The sequence below is a fragment of the Balaenoptera physalus genome (assembly GCF_965194825.1).
Source record: "Balaenoptera physalus genome assembly, chromosome: 4".
Classification (NCBI taxonomy): Eukaryota; Metazoa; Chordata; class Mammalia; order Artiodactyla; family Balaenopteridae; genus Balaenoptera; species Balaenoptera physalus.
The window spans coordinates 668087-684589 of record NC_138891.1 but is presented as its reverse complement, the minus strand read 5'-3'; the positions used below and the strand labels follow the sequence as shown (position 1 = coordinate 684589).

The 16503-nt window shown below is 47.6% G+C and overlaps 1 protein-coding gene and 1 long non-coding RNA gene across 6 annotated transcripts in view; one reads left to right on the top strand and one right to left on the bottom strand.

Moving 5' to 3' along the window:
• Positions 1-12357: 12357 nt before the first annotated feature.
• On the bottom strand, positions 12358-14756 carry LOC309660317. The gene is made up of 2 exons (XR_014263336.1): positions 14373-14756; positions 12358-12445 (listed from the first exon to the last, which is right to left on the bottom strand). It is a non-coding gene; the product is annotated as an uncharacterized lncRNA (long non-coding RNA).
• LRRC3B (leucine rich repeat containing 3B) overlaps positions 12865-16503 on the top strand; it is a 98141-nt gene continuing 94502 nt past the window's right edge. For 2 of the 5 annotated variants that reach the window (XM_082460786.1, XM_082460783.1), the window contains exons 1-2: positions 12865-13489; positions 15379-15767. The gene's annotated coding sequence lies outside the window, so the exon portion shown is untranslated. Of the gene's footprint in view, positions 13490-14900; positions 15768-16503 lie in introns of those variants that run through there. The other 3 variants (XM_082460785.1, XM_082460787.1, XM_082460784.1) reach the window with 2 other exon arrangements.

Genomic DNA, 16503 nt, shown 5'->3' with positions numbered 1-16503 from the left:
TTCTTCTTCTCCCCATCCTCGGCGTCATGGCTCTGTCTTCAGGCTTTTCCCTCAAGGTCTCGAGATGGCTGCCAGGGCTCTAGGCATCACACACAGGCGTGACAAAGTGCATGAGCAGCAGAAGATGAATAGTGCTCCTCTTGTGATTCTTTTCAGAGGAAGAAAGGCCTTTACTAAAAAATTCTTGGCACCAAGCTTCCCCTTAGTTTCCAATGACTGAAATCATGTCTGATGCCCGTCCTCCACTGCAAAGGCTGCTGGGAAAGTGAGTCTGAAACCGAGCAGGACCCTGTGGGGCTCCTGGTCATGGAAGCCTTTCTGTGTCGCCCGTTTCTTGTTTGTAGGGAATAGGCTTCAGCCTCCATGACCTTCCCTGAGTTCCAAAGGGCAGGTTCAAATAGTTGTTAGTCAGGGAAGGGAGGGGATGCAGAGACAAGGGAGGAACAGCCAAGACACAATAGTGCAGCCTTGGGGCAGGGTCCTGGTTCCCCCTGAAGGGATACACGTAACAATATCTTTGAGCTGTTTCGAAGATACTGAAACCCCTACTAGGTGGGAGAAGTTAAAGGTATGCTGCCCACAGGCATGTAAACCCCAGACGAGATGTAATCAGAAGGTTGATGATGCCGACTCCCACTAACCAATCAGAAGAATGTCTACTAGCTCATCACACCCTCTTTGAACCATTACTATAAAACTCCTCACTACCCCTCCAGGTTGGGACACACAGTTTTGGGAGTATTTGCCTGCTGTGGCCCCCTTTGCCTGGCAAAGCGATAAAGCTCTTCTTTCCTATTTCACCCAAAACTCTGTCTCTGAGATTTAATTCAGTACTGGTGCTCAGAGGCCAGATTCTGGCTGCAAGTGTTCAGCCGCTGCAGTGAGATACGGGCTCTCATGGCAGAATGGTGGGGAGGAGAATGGTCATTCTGTTGGGCAGTCAACTGCATTCATCAGTGGGGCTGGCGTTCTCTTGGCCATGGAAATCTTGTAGGGCTAGGAATACCCCGCTGAGCTGGCACAGGGAAGGGAAGATTGCCATCCATCATATCACGTGTCACTTAGATTATGTCAGAGCCATCTCTCTCTACAGGTGCACGCCTCACCCCCCTTTCTGTTGTCTGCATTCAGAACACTAACCTTTCTCACCTAGAGGACTGTAATCAAGTCTTAAATGACCTCACTACCCCATCCCTCCATTTACACCTCTCTCCATCCTGCATAGAGAGTCAGAGACTTCTAGCCTGCAAATGCGACTGTGATATACCTTGTTCAAAATTCTTTAATGGTTCCTCATATCCTTCATGATAAATGTTAATATTAAAATATTAACTCCACAGTATAGTATACTCTTCAAGTCTCATTGAAATTTCCTCTCTACTACTTGTCCTGCCACCTCTCCCAACACTCTCCATTAAAGGCCAATGTCTTTGGGGTGGGAGTGGGGGTTCCCTGGTGGCCTAGTGGTTAGGATTCTGAGTTTTCACTGCCGTGGCTCAGGTTCAGTCCCTGGTCGGGGAACTGAGATCCCGCAGCATAGCCAAAAAAAAAAAAAAAAGTCAACATCTTCGATGTTAAAGAGAATACTAATTCTCTTTAGTATTGCTAGAGACCAACGGTTGCTAGGGCCAACGATTAAATTCTTTGGGTATAAAGTCATCTACTTAAGAATTCCTTTCAATATCTCTGCAGATCATGAAAAGTGATGATTGGAATTCCCCTGATTCGGAACATCTACATTTTCTGATCTACTCCATATGCTAGATGCTTCATTATCAAGTCATCTTCAAATATGCCAGAAGGCTCCAGTGAAGACTCTAGGGTCTTTCCACTCACCGAGGGAGTCAAAGTCATTTGGAGTCAAAGTTCGTATTTCCTTAACATTACCCTTAGTTTGCCTTCCCTTCCATGATTGATTAAGTTCTACCCAAGACTGGAGGACTTTGCAGCGTACTGACTTTTCAATAGGCATGGTTTTTGTTTACTGATGTCTCTGCCCAGCCTCTCATTGTTTTTATTATTCAACCAGATGTGGGTCATAGACTCCTTCTTTTCCCTTCCTGTCCCTCACAGCCCCTCTCTCCCCTACCAAATCCAACATGGAGCCTGTCATATCTTAGGTGCCTAGGGAATGTTCTTTCCATTTTCTTTCTTAGGGTATTTAACATCTCTTATCAGGTTTGGTGCTAGGGGCTTAAAGATCCAACACATGGCTCCAGACTGTAGGTGACCACACGTGTTCTCCATGGCCATGTTAGTCTGATGGTTGCCATATTGAAAGCATGTCCATGGAGCACTGACAATGGGGAGGAAATAGTCCTTAGGTCTTCCTGATGGGTTAGGAAAGACAATTTGGGGAGGGTGTTGGTGACAGAAACCTAAAAGCAAGGAAAACCTGGCTGCAGAAGTGGAGATGCCATTTCCCTAATGATTAGTGATGATGAGCATCTTTTCATGTGTTTGTTGGCCATCTGTATGTCTTCTTTGGAGAAATGTTTATTTAGGTCTTCTACCGATTTTGGGATTGGGTTGATTGTTTTTTTGATATTGAGCTGCATGCGCTGTTTGTATTGTGGACACAGGGTGGGAAGGGGAGGGTGGGATGAACTGAGAGAGTGGCATGGACATATATACACTACCATGTGTAAAATAGATAGCTAGTGGGAAGCAGCCGCATAGCACAGGGAGATCAGCTCGGTGCTTTGTGACCACCTAGAGGGGTGGGATGTGGAGCGTGGGAGGGAGACACAAGAGGGAGGGGATATGGGGATATATGTATAAGTATAGCTGATTCACTTTGTTGTACAGCAGAAAACTAGCACAACATTGTAAAGCAATTATAATCGAATAAAGATTACATTACAAAAAAAAAAAGAAGTGGAGATGCCAGGCAGGATCCCAGTGAGAGGCACACGGGTGTGGGGAATTTGACAGAACCGTGAGCCGCTAAGCTTGGCTGGACCTAGAAGAAGGGGGAGTGGTAGAAGGTGAGGCTAATGAAAGAAGCAGCAGATAATGAATCTGGAGGCTGTATGGGAGGTGAAGACTTTTATCATGAACCACTGAAGAATTTTGAGCATGGCATGTCACAGTCACATCTGCAGGCTAGAGGGTCACTCCAGCTGCTGTGCTGAGAAGGGAGGGAGGGGGAGAGAGCCTTTCAGGAGGGAGTTCAGAGTTCAAGTGAGAAATGACCATGTTCCGAATCAAGACAGCAGCAGAGGGCGTCTGATAGCGTGGTGTGGACCATTAGAGAGCTATTTGGGAGGTACACTTGGTTCTGTTAGGTGATGCATATGCAAGAGAAGAATATGCCTTCCAGGTCCCTTCATTCTGAAGAGAATCCCCCTCGCTGGAATTGCTGCATGACTTCTTGGGTACAAAGTTGTGTGCCAGACATATCCAGGAGCCTGCAACTGTAACTCAGGCTTGATTCCTGGTCAAACTCACTGGCAAACGCCTCTCCCCGCTTAACTCTTAAGGAATTGAATACCATCGCTCACAGAAGCAGAACACTGGCCACGTGTGAGTATTGCACTTTTCCTCTTGGGTATGATCTCTATTTTTATTGAACAACTGTCAGGAGACCATGCAGCATTGCCAAAAACACACCGAAAATAGAATGAAGGCAATTACCTCAGCAAAGATTAACACAGAAAGTAAAATTGCACTTATGTAATGCTCATCTTCCAGGTACTGAGACCAGCCTGCCGCTGGTTTCTGTGTGTCTGTTTCAGCATCATAATAGCACCATCCCTGACCATGTCGGAGGGACCGACTCTCTCCACGATTCCCTCTTCCTGTATTCTCTAAGTCTTTTCTCAGAGCAGACACCGGAACACCGAGTTGCTCCCAGGGGTGAGTTCCCAATGAGATGCTGCAAACAGATGAGAGATGATATTAGCTAACAACATTTCAGCACTCCTCTGGTGTTTGGCAACTACTTGTCAGTGAACTTCAGGAAAATACTTGTTTTTTTGGAGAACGTCAGGCCTGAGAGGAACTTTGCAGATGACTGCCGAAGACGAGAGGCCAATCCTCTCGTTTTCCAGAGGAAGTCACTGAAGCCTAGGGGATTAAGTGACTTGACTGTGACTTCCTTTGTCCCTTGAGTTTAGAGAAAAGACTGAAACCTCAGCCTCCACCCCAACAAGGGCATTTCCCCTACACCCCTGGCTTTTTGCAAAGAAACAGGGACGATAGGAAAAGCTTCCCTGTCAAATCCCTAACACCCCCCGTGGGTGGAGAAAACTTTAATACAAAAGAAGGAAATCAACCCCATAATTAGATACAGCACCGACTCAAGACCAACTAGCAGCAATATTGTGCTGGCTTCCATGAGAGCTACAGGAGGAAAAGAAAGCCTGCATCAGCCACTAGAGCCTCACATGTGGGTCCCATTTTCATAAAATCCAGCTAATAACAAAAATAGCTACAACTAATTGCTAAGGAGGGCCACTTGGGCATCTATTGTTAAGGTCACCCTGCTTTTTTTCCCCCCAAATCTCTGGCGTTGCAAACTGAGCTGGCTCATTGCAGTCTATTAAACTGTAGTCATAAAATGATTAACCTCGCTGCTGGAACTCTGACCACACCTTGTCAGGCCAAATCTTATAGCAGAAAAGTAACAGGGGGACATGGAAGATAACGGAGATCTTAGGAACAAATGGGATACCTGAGACACAGTGATGATTCTGTCCTGTGCACCTAGGTCCCTATTATTTTAGTTAGAGAGAGAGAGGCTATTTGCCAAATACATTGATGTCATATACACTATCTCTTGATGTCATATACACTATCTCAATTCATTCTTAAAACCGCCATATGAGAGGATTATTAGAAAATGTTGTCCCTTATAAGCAGAAAAACTGAGTCAGAAAGGTTTTGAACCTCCCCAAGTTTGGACCTTCTCAAGTTTAGACCCACTTAAAAAACTATTCTGCAATCATTTCATATTCACAGAAGAGTTGCAAGTTTAGTCCAGAGCATTCTCATAGACCTTTTAACCAGCTTCCCCTAATCTTAACATTTAACATCACCAGGTAGACCTAACTTTGACAGGTTTATTGAGACGTAACTCACATACCATATAATTCACCCGTTTAAAGTGTACTGTTCAATGGTTTTTCTAGTACATTAACAGATATAGGTAACCACCACTAGAGTCAATTTTAGAACATTTTCATGACCTCAAAAAGAAACCCCATACATTTTAGCTATCACTTTCCTTCCCCCTCCTCCACCCCAAAACCCTAAGCAACCACTAATCTGTTTTATGTCCCTATAGCTCTCCTGGACATTTCATATGAATATGATTATATAATATGTAGTCTTCTGTGACTGGATTCTTTCACTTACCATAATGTTTTCAAGGCCCATCCATGCTGTAGCATGTACAAGTACTTTATTTCTTTTAATGGCCAAATAATATTCCACTGTATGGATATAACATATTTTGTCTATTTGTCACTTGATGTATATTTGGGTTGATTCCACCTTTTGGCTTTTATGAATCATGTGGACCTATTCTAGAATCAAACGTAGAATCAAAATGTCTACTGTATTGCTAACAAAGCTGATGGGAGAACATGATCTTAGATGTATAAGGACCTGGAGGGTGTCCTAATATATCACTCTTGAATTAAATTCACTTATCCATCCAGATGCTAATTAAAGACCTTTCCTTGAGGGCGAGTCCTCAAACACATGGCAGAGGGCAGTCCAAACACGCGTGGCCTATGGATTTACCATCACCAAAAGGGGGGAATGTAATGGATAATGCTCAGTTTCTTTCTTCAAATTCGTCAAGCTGGTAATTTGACCTTCTCCTTTAGGGATCAGTAGGGGCCAGAGAGATGACTTAGGTTACCCCAGAAGCAGACCCTTGAGATAAAGGTGAGAGTTCAATTTATTTGGAAAGTTCTATTAGAGGTGTAGGAAAGGGAAACAAGGAAGCCAGTAAAGGCTTCACTTTTGAGCAAGTTAGCGCTGCGGATAATTGGGGCACAGTGATGCTGAGGGCCTCTGGGAGACAGTGTGGACCGTGCCTTCGAGTCATAACAGCAGAGGAGTTGTGTAGACTCTCTACCCATCAACTCCCATCAGTCACTGGGGGAGAGGCAGTCAGACTCCTGGCACTCCCAGGCTACCCCGCAGAGGACCAGGTGCCTGCAGTTGGAAGATGTGGGGTTGAGAATGGAGCTGCCACCGGGCGATGGTGGAGGACCAACAGTTACCAGGGACAGGGGGTGTCATGACGTCTCCTTACGGAAAGGCAGGGGGAGCAAGAGGAGGGCTTCCATCCTGACGACGAGACTTTCCAAGGAGACGCTGATTAGTGAATACCAGAGGCAGCACCTCCGACCTGCACTTGTTCATCTGTAGAATGGGGACTCATTCTGTGTTCACTACACCCTTGATAACTGGGGCTGAAATCATTTATGAAGCAATATTCCAGTCCAACCCTACCCGGAAGATATTTCTGCCTATAGATAAATATGTTAATACGTAATTGTGGTGTGGTGGAGAGAGCACACATCTTGGAGACTCACGCTCCTGGGCACAAATCTTGACCCCAACATACATCATCTGTGTGCAAACTGAGCGAACAGTCTAGTCTCTGAGAACAAGTTACCTCAATGCAAAGCTGTCCCCCACTTCCACTCCAAAGTCTGGTAACAAATTACATGAGATGCTTGATGACACGTGGGACTGTGGCTGGTTTATAATGTGAGTTCAATAAGTGGTAGTTTTTCCTACTTCTCACTGGGAGCAAGGAAGAAATACATTAACTCATTCAACAGATATTTATCAAACCCCTACTATGTGCAGAATTCTATTGTCATTACTGGGGAAAATGACAAAGAATTCAAACCTCTGGCCTCATGAAGCCACCATTCTAATAAATCACAAACACTCGGATCCTGTTTCTGCATGTCAGGTCCTATTTTTATTGCCTAGAAAAATAGGGTTCAATTTATGTTATTCACTGGGCTTTTAACTTCTCAAAACATAAGCTTCATACCAAAGTGTCCCCAAAACGTTCTCTCTCCAACCTTTAATCAAATATATTCTGAGAAGCTTTTCTCAAATATTTTTTATGTTGCATTGGTTGGAATCCTTTTGGTCCCAAGTGACAGAAACTTTGAATTTGTTAAAGCAAGAGACACATTTATTGAAAAGAGACGATGAATAAAAAGCTGTGGCTGGACCTCCAGACAGCTGGACCCAGGGACTCAATTGCTGTCCCTCTCATATCTGTCCCTGTGTGGCAGCTTTATGTCACACAGCAGTGTGGCTTTCTCCACATGGCAGACAGCATTCCTGCCCATGGCTTCTACAATTCACATCTTGTTTCATAAGCAACCAGAGAGACTAACCGAATGCTCCCAGTTTACTAGTCCAACATTCTGATAATTCCAGCTTGGGACAGGGATTCTCTTGGGTCATTCAGCTTTGTAGTTACACGACGTCTCCCATGGCAATTCTATGGCTGGGGGACTAAGAGGGCATATCACTCATAGGTGGAATCTAATTTAAAAAAATGATACAAGTGAACTATTTACAAAACAGAAACAGACTTACAGATATCAAAAACAAACTTATGGTTACCAAAGGGGAAATGTGGCGGGGAGGGATAAATCAGGAGCTTGGGATGAACACACACACACTACTATATATAAGACAGATAACCAACAAGGACCTACTGCATAGCACAGGGAACTCTGCTCAGTATTCTGTAATAACCTATGTGGGAAACGAATCTGAAAAAGAATGGATTTATGTATATGTAAAACTGAATCACTTTGCTGTACACCTGAACTAACACAACATTGTAAATCAACTATATGCCAAGAAAATTAAAAAAAAAAAAAAAAATAGGGCACTCCTAGAACTCTATAGGTGCCCATACTACCTGTCAAGACATAGAATCCCCAGAAGGCTGATTCTTACATCATGGTCACCTTCCTGGCAGGAAGCATGTACAAATAGCTGCTCTGAAAGCTGGAGAAATGAACAAACAACAGAGCTAGAAGAAGCCACATCTTACTCAGTCCACATAAGGTGTCCATCAGTAGAAATGAGCCCACAATCCATTACTACCTGCAAATTTTTGTAGTATGTTCAAAACAAACACATTAAAAAGGGATTACTCACCATTTATGTGTCAGGGAAGTGATAATAATGTCTTTATCACACATATTAATATTCTTGAGTGCTTCAAAAGTACTGTGGAACTTAAAAACATTTTCCAGTTTCAGAGAATTAATTAGCTTCCCTGTGGAGCAGCTCACAAGCAGTATTGCCAACCTGGAGATGGAATGATTGAGTAGGAAAGGCAAGCGATGCTGAATTATTCATCTTTGCACTAACGGTATATCAGGCATCCACACCATGCGTGGCTCTGGGCTGAGGGTTGTGAGGGTGTAAACAGATTGAAATAAAGTCCTTGCTCTCAAGGATCTTACAGTCTAGTTGGGGAGGTGACCTCGTCAACCTCTAGCTCTAATACAAATCAAAACAAAGGGCCCAGAAAGGATGGAGAGACATGAGAAGCTACAGGAGGCTATGAGGGTATGAAATAGGGCTGGGAAGAAAGTTAAATTGCAGAGGCTCGTGAAAGCCATGTTTAGGAATTTGGTCTTTCACTATGTGGAGCCACCGTTAAATAAGTAAATAAATAAATATTATGAGTTCATTTAAATGGCTAATCGTAAAATTATTGTTATTATTTTGGTACTAAACAATAAACTCATTTCTCCCACCTCCACCAACCCCTAAACCCCCGCCTCTGGTAACCACTAATGTGTTCTCTGTATCTATGAGTTTGGTTTTTTTGTCTGTTTTTGTTTTTGGTTTGTTTGTTTGGAGTCCACATATGAGTTGAGCTCCTACAGCGTTTGTCTTTCTCTGTCTAAGTTATTTCACTTCGCATAATACTTTCAAGGTCCATCCATGTTGTCACAAATGGCAGGATTTCCTTCTTTTTTTATAGCTGAATAATATTCCATTATACATATGTAAACTACGTTTTCTGTATCCATTCATCTGTTGCTAGACCCTTAGGTTGTTTCCATATCTTAGCTATTGCAAATAATGCTGCAATGAACATGAGGGTATAGGTACCTTTTCAAGACAGTGATTTTGTTTCCTTCAAATAAATACCCAGAAGTCGGATTTCTGGGTCGTATGGTAGTTCTATTTTTAATGTTCTTGAGGAACCTCCATACTGTTTTCCATAGTGGCTGCACCAATTTACTTTCCTAGCTAGTCCTCCCATTCTTAACGGAATAATCTCAATACGTGGAAGAAAAATGGATCCATTTGCCTAAATCTTTCAAATGATCGGTTTGCCTGGTGAGTTCTGGATGAAAACTTATAGCATCGTGTGAAGACTGGATTGTTTGTATACTGGGCGTTTCTTAACATATCAGATGTTCATTACCCGTGGAAGTTCTGACGCCTACGCTCTCTTTGTGAACCAAACTGCCGCGAAGTGAGCAATCTATGAGAAACTGTGGAGAGATGCACACAGAGGGGTCAACGTGGAAGGAACGTGAGGACACGGCCCTCAGCTCCTGCCGGATGTCGAGAGTGCAGTGCAGGCTGCCAGGCACGAGAGTGAGCCATTCGGGAGGTACTGAAACTTCCAGCTCTGAGTTCAGTGACCCTCAGCTGACCCAGAGCCCGCGGAAATGAGCCTGCCTTCCCGAGAGCCTCGTCCAAATTCCAGATTCAGGATAATGAAGGATTGTTATTTTAAGCCAAGAAGTTCTAGGGTGGTTCCTTATAAAGAACGGTTAACGGGAACACCTTCCACAAAAGACTCATGACAGTAACACCTTTTTGCCTTGATCCCGTTCATTCCTTGGACAGCAGGGTTTTAGACACCCCAACTATTCAGATTTCAGAAATTCAACTCAAGGGCTCAGAGAAATGCATTTCCATTTCTGCGGAGAGTTTCAAAGGGAGACGATTCAAAATTCAAGGAATTTCCTTGACACGCAAAATTACTGAAACATATTGCTTCTAAAACAATTGACCCCTATTTCTAAAACGAGTTAAACTGAAAACACCAGTAAATGATGTTTGCCTCTGTATTTCTGTAACATAATATACACAGGCAAGTTTTACGAAAGCTCCACCTCCGACCCAGAGGGCCCATTATTGTAGATGTGAAGGTCACAGACTCTCATGGCCCTTCAGTGCCAGGCTTTCTTCTCTGATTCGCTAATCACAAGTTACGAATATAGCTTCTCATCCCTTCTCTCTCCTCTGCTTTTTTTTATTGGCTCTCAAGATAAGGCAGCTCTTCATATTAAGCAGGATATTTTGCTGAGCTGGGACTTGACTCCTAGTTGCTACAAAACAAATCTAAGTTTATATGGAAGGTGACAAACTCCATGCCCTGTCATTTATTCTTTTTATAGCATGGGCGATACCAAGAGTCAGCAAGTCTTGTTGATTACATGAATCGACTGGAGCAGCAAGCATCCTAGTCTAGAGATTTCCTGTGTCAATAGTTAGAAATTGTTTGTTTTAATTAAGAGAAAACTAATTCCACTGCTTCTGATTACTACATACATTTTTACAAAGAAACCCATAATCCCAGTATTAACAGGGATAAACACAGTTTATCCCTCTTAATACTGGAGTGCGTATTACTCTAGATGGGAGTCCAAATACATATAGATGTAATAAAAAATGTATTATACTTTAAACTCATTTTTAAACATTTAACGATTGCCAAAGAAAAACATATGGAGATTTTACTATGCCCTAGGCACTGCACTAAGTTCTTCATAAATACTATTTCATTTAAAGCACAACACTATGAGATAAATAACATCAACCCAATTATTGGAGGTCACGGTCACAGCTGGCACGTTGAAATGTCTGACTCTAAACCAAGATCTGTCCATTCCAGATTTTAATTTTCACTATTCTCTCATCCCTGCATCTGATTTTTTCAATTAAAATTGTATTATAACCATCATTCCTGACAATATTCACCTATCCACTACAACAACAGTTGAATGTCTGACTAATACTCCATTTATAGTTCTTCAAAATATTTCACCATTTCTCTCTTGTTAAGACACTTGAGTTTGGTTTTGTTTGTTTTTAATTTTCTACTAGTATCGATATAAACAATGGCAATAAATACCGTTGTAGATAAATCCTGTTGTACATCCTTAATTACTTCCTGAGGATGAATTTCTAGAAATAGAGTCATTGGGACAATGACATACAAACATTTTATGCTTTCAATAGTAAAATTTCCCTTCAGAAAAACTATACCAAATTACACACCTGCCATTTATTTATCTGTGAATTCATTTAAAACAAAACAAAAAAACCCAAATAAACAAAACTACAACCTTTCCAATCTCAGTATCATCTTAGAAATAGAAAATATCTTAGGAGTCTTTTTTCTTTTTTCGTTTTTTCTAATCTCCTACACATTATGGACCTTTTTCACAGTGCGTACCTGATCTGGGGTATCTGTCCTATAATTCATAGAAAGTGGAGACAGAAAACAAAGAATGATTTAAAATATCCCTAAACCACAAAGCACAAACAGTCAGCAATGAAATACTGCTCTAACAGTTCAAAAATGCATCCAGAATAAGAGAGACTCATGGGGAAAATGAGGAAATCTTGGCAGGATTCCAACATACTTGACACAGGTCACAAAATGATAAAGATTTTCTGGTCCTTCTCCACCTGGAATGGGTTTGCTCTAGGTTTTGGCAGCTGAGTATATACCACTTGCCATATGCAGTTGTGCAACAGCTTGGTTTTCTTTGCCTTTGGAAATTCCACAAACAGAGGTGGGGTGGTCAGTGGGAAGATTGTTTAGAAACAAAAATGAATTAAATAGTGTTACATTTCTAGGTCATAGGGGCTGTGAGTTTAACTTTTTGTGTCTTCTCTTCCACCCAAACTCTGAAAAATTTCATCGCTGAGCCCCTTTAATTTTAGGGCCACTGGGATTTAGCTGAAAGAGAAAGTGACCTTCCGCTGGTTAAGCTTTCCTTGAGTACGTTACCCATTAGATACAAAACATTGCTGGATGTTGCAGTGGAAAAAAATAATAATAATACAGGTCAGTGAAGCAATAGAAATCTATAACAAATCTATAAATATGTAAATTCTGCAAATGATCGGCAAATACAACTGTGACAGCAAAGAGAAGGGAAAGATTAATTCTACCTGGTGAGGGGATGAGGATAGGGGTGGAAAAGAAGGTGGTATCTGTAGACCGTGGCAAGGCCGGGTCCTCTGGACCTTTTTTTTTTTTTTTCTTCTTTTGGTGTAGATCTGATAAAGAATTGAAATCATGAAACAATAACATTATGAAAACCAATAATTTGCTTTAATCTTACACACACTTTCTTCGGGGACATATAGACTCCATTTCGGCTGCACGTTCAAAGTCATCCTGGAAGAGGAAGGAAAAATTGAAATTTCTCACACCTCCTCTGCTTTGGGAAACTGGACTGGTTGGGGGTAGGGCTCAGGGTCCAGGACTCAATCCCAAAACTTTGGGCTTCAGGAGCTGCAGGGGACGATTGCGGGGTCTGATCTTGTAGTCTTCGGGGCAGGGGTATCCCACTTTTTTCACCCTACCGCAAAATCGCCCAGTGCAATACTTAACACCCAGTAAGCAATGGTTTGTCCAAAGGATTTCATGCATCCGCCTTTTTCCCCGTTAGAGGACCATCCCCCCATCAGCACGTTACGCTCCCTCTGCCAGCTCGGTTCATCTCCGATCTCCAGAGTTAGAAAAGCAGGAGAAAGCATCGGCCCGGAGTACCCTGAGAGTGGAGCTCTGCCTTGGGGGGGGGGGGGGGCGGGGGTGGGGTGGGGAGGGAGGGCGGCGAAGGCGGCGGGCCGAGCGAACACTCCCACCTCAGCTCCCTCCCCCCGCAGCAATCGCCCAGCCCCCGCCCTCTCTCTCCATCCCGGACCACCGCCCGCGAGGCGGGAGAGCGGCGCCCGCGCCGCCGAGGCTGGCTCCGGCGGTCACGTTCGTCCCCTGCAGCTCTTGCAGTCCCCTCCTCCCTCCTCCCCGGCCCGGGTCTGGAGGCGATTCCCCTCTAGCGACTGAACCGAGCGTTTCTGGGCGAGCGGCGCTTCGCCCCCTCCCGGCTTTGTCTCCTCCTCCGGCGAGGCTCCGGGCCCGGCGCAGGGTCTGCAGCGGCCGCCGCAGCGGCGGGAGCCCAGCGGTGCCTCCCGGCGCGGCCGCCCGGGGCCGCACCCTCTCTCGGCGGAGGCGCCGGCGGACAGCGGCCCAGCCACGCACCGCCCGCGTCCCGCGCACCAACGCCGCAGCCGCCGCGGGAGAACCAGCCCACCCGGCCGGCCGGGTCCGAGGCCGGCAGCCCCGCTGGCAGGAGGGTGGGGACGGCGGCTGCTACGGGTCTGGCAGTGCTCCCTGCGCTGCGAGGATGGAGCAACCACCCCGGCCGCGGACCGGCGCAAGGTAAGGTGCAGCCGCCTGTTGCTTTTCGCAAAGCGCGGCATCGTCCCCTCGGCCCGGGAGCCTAGGCCATCCCTCCCGGCACCGGTAGAGGACAACTATCACCCCATTTCTGAGTCTTGTCCAACCCTCCCCCCCCCCCGCCCCCGGTTCCCTGGCGCAGATCCTTGGAGAGATCCCCTCCTGGGGAGTTGGGGGCGGGGGTGGGTGGTCTACCCTCTTTGCTCGCGTGCCGCTGGCTGCAGTGCAACAGTCTGCAAACTTTTGTGCCCCCTCCCTGCGTGGTGCTCAGCCAGTGCGGTGCAAGTTGCGTGTCCAGTTCTCGCTTGCGCCCTTCCCCCACTCCTCCCCCCACCTCACCCCGAACCTCTCCTCGCCTTAGGCATCTGCCTGTTTTCTCCGTGCGTTCTTGCCAGTCGACTTTTCGCTCCCTGCAGCTCCCGCTAGAGAGGCGAGGGTTTGGGACCCAGCGGGGCTGATCCTGCCTGTAGGGGTTGAGTGGGAGCGGAGATGGAGAGGTAGTATAGGTGGGACGTGGGGGAAGGCTGCCCCCGCCCCTGGGGCTCCGTCCGGCGCGGCGGGAGTCGGCCCGCTCTTCCATTTGCCACCTCCAGCTCGGGAATGAACCCCCTGGAGTGGCTCGAGGCTGTGCGCCGTGGGAAGGCAAGTGCAGCTGCGGGTGGGTGAAGTAAGTGGTTAGGGGAGGGACAGGGTGCTGGTGAGGCGGGGGAGGAAGCTGAGGATGGGGACGATCTGGTTGAGGGTGGGACCAAAAGGCTCTGCTAAAGGGGGCGAGGGGCCGGCCCCGGGCCGCCTTCAGACGTGGAGGAAAAGGAATTTGAGCCTGGGGCGGGTGCGTACAGACAGATGGCGGAGGGGTTGATACCTGAGAAACGCAGAGGGGCAGACCCGAGCCCTGGAATGCCGGGCCCCGGCGGCCTTGGGAAGGCAGGCTTCTGGGTGCCTGGGATGGGGCGACCTTTCTCCCCGGGAGAAACAGACCTCCCGATTCTGTGTACGTTGGCGTCTTGGGCGGTGACTGAGTGGTCGGATCAGGGACCAGGGGAGCTTTTCCCTGCTCGAAGACGACCCCCGTGTCCCCTCCTTTCTCCGACACCGGCTTCCACACCCTTCCACTCCCCACGCCCACCCTCCCTGCCCCGCGCCGGGGAGTTAGGGATGTTTCCACGGCCGCAGGGTGGGAAGGGGATTCCGGTACTCCGGCGGCAGGCTTGGCTGCTGGGTTGGGGAGAGTCCCAGCGCCTGGCGAGTAGACCTCGGTCCCAACTGGTTGGAGGACAGCGCAGGGGGCGGAGGCTGCAGTGGGAGCCCCCGCCCCCCTCTCCCGCCCCTCCCCACCTCGCACCTGGGCGGAGCGAGGGACCCGGGGAGCCCCAGACGCCCGGGAGGCTCGGAGGCGCGGCACTGGAGGGCGTGCGGCGAAACGCAGGGCGCTGGGCTAAGGAGTGTGGGCATCGGGTGAGGGGAGGCCCGGCTCCCAGACCCGGGGCCCCAGGCAGAGGTGCGTCTGCCCACCTCTCAGCCCCCCAGGTAGATCCTCTGGTTGTTGCAGACGCTTTGGCGGATGCGGAAAGGCGAGGCGCTTTCCTCCTTTGCACCCCGGCAATCTGGAAGGGGGCCTAGACTGCTGTGGCGAGGCAAGGGCAGTCCCTGGGATCCTCTGATGCTGGCGGGGGACACCCCGGGCTGTCAAAGGCCTGGAAGCGCCTCCTTTAACCCTTCTCTCTCTGAGGAGGTGCACGCCCCTCTCCAAGTGGCGCCTTGGGCTGAGAATCCAATTCCCGGTTGCTTCCTCCTGGCTCCATAGGAGGCGAATTTGGAGGTTGCGTGGGTCAGGAGCCCCGTAAATCCCTCTGGTCTTCCCTGTGCAGCTCTCCCACGTGCAGGCTTTGAGGGGCACCACCGGCTCTGCGGTTGCCCTGCGGACATCTTCTGCTCTCCGGACCCGAGCTGGGAGAAAGCAGAGCTCAGCGCAGCCCCCTTTTCTGGGCCCTACGCCCTGGCCAGACCCTTCCGGAAGAGATATCGACTGGCCAGGGCTCCGGAGGAATCCTGAGTTCGGTCACTCCCATCGGGGCCCCCCCGGAAGCCGCGAGCTCCCTGTCTCCCCACAGCAAGCTCCAGAGTCCCAGGCAGCGGACAGGGGATGCCCTCGGAGCAGGCTGGGGTGCACCTGCTGAGCGCAAACTCCACACCCTCCCCGGCCAGGCGTCGAGGGGGATAGAGCGTTGGCCTTCTCCGAATTCCCTGGATAACCGAGGTAGGATCCCAGAATTAAGTCCCTCACTCGGCACCACTGAACTTTGGACACCCCAGGACCTGGTTCTTTCTGGGTGCTTGTCGCCCGGTTTTGTGCTCGGGCCACTTGCTTTGCCTGTAGAAACAGATTGGAACGTGTCCCTTGGCAACTCTTGAAGGAAGACTTAAAATCCACACCAAGGTGTTTTTTTTTTTTCAGGTTGCTGAGCTATTCTGGGGAGACAGGTAGTAATAATAACCATCAGCACTTGCATTTACTCTGTGCCAGGCTCTAAAGATTTCATTCATGGGCACTAATCCTCACAACAACCCTGGAAGGTAGTTATTACTCCCATTTTATTGGTGGGGAAACTAAGCCATGGAGAAATTAATTTCCTTGCTCATTGTCACCCAGCCAGTAAGTGATGGGACTGGTTAAGCTTGCGGGTAGAGAACACTGGTGTGCCCCCTTCTTTGAACCCCATTTGGTACCAAAGAACCTTTGTCCCAGGGAAGCATGGGTGAGGCCCCCCGTTTTCTGCTCAAACCCCAGGCCATGCTGGCAGTGCCATCCTTGCCCTGGAGGCCCCTGTAGCTGTGACGCTGGGGAGACCGATGGTGCATATACCCCCTCAGAGCCCCATGGGGCGCACCTCCAGAGGATGGGATCCTGGCACCAAAAGCAGATTTAGGGAATTGGCTGCTGGCACTGGATTTCTTTTCTGAATCTTTTGGAGGACATTCCCTTTGTAAACGTG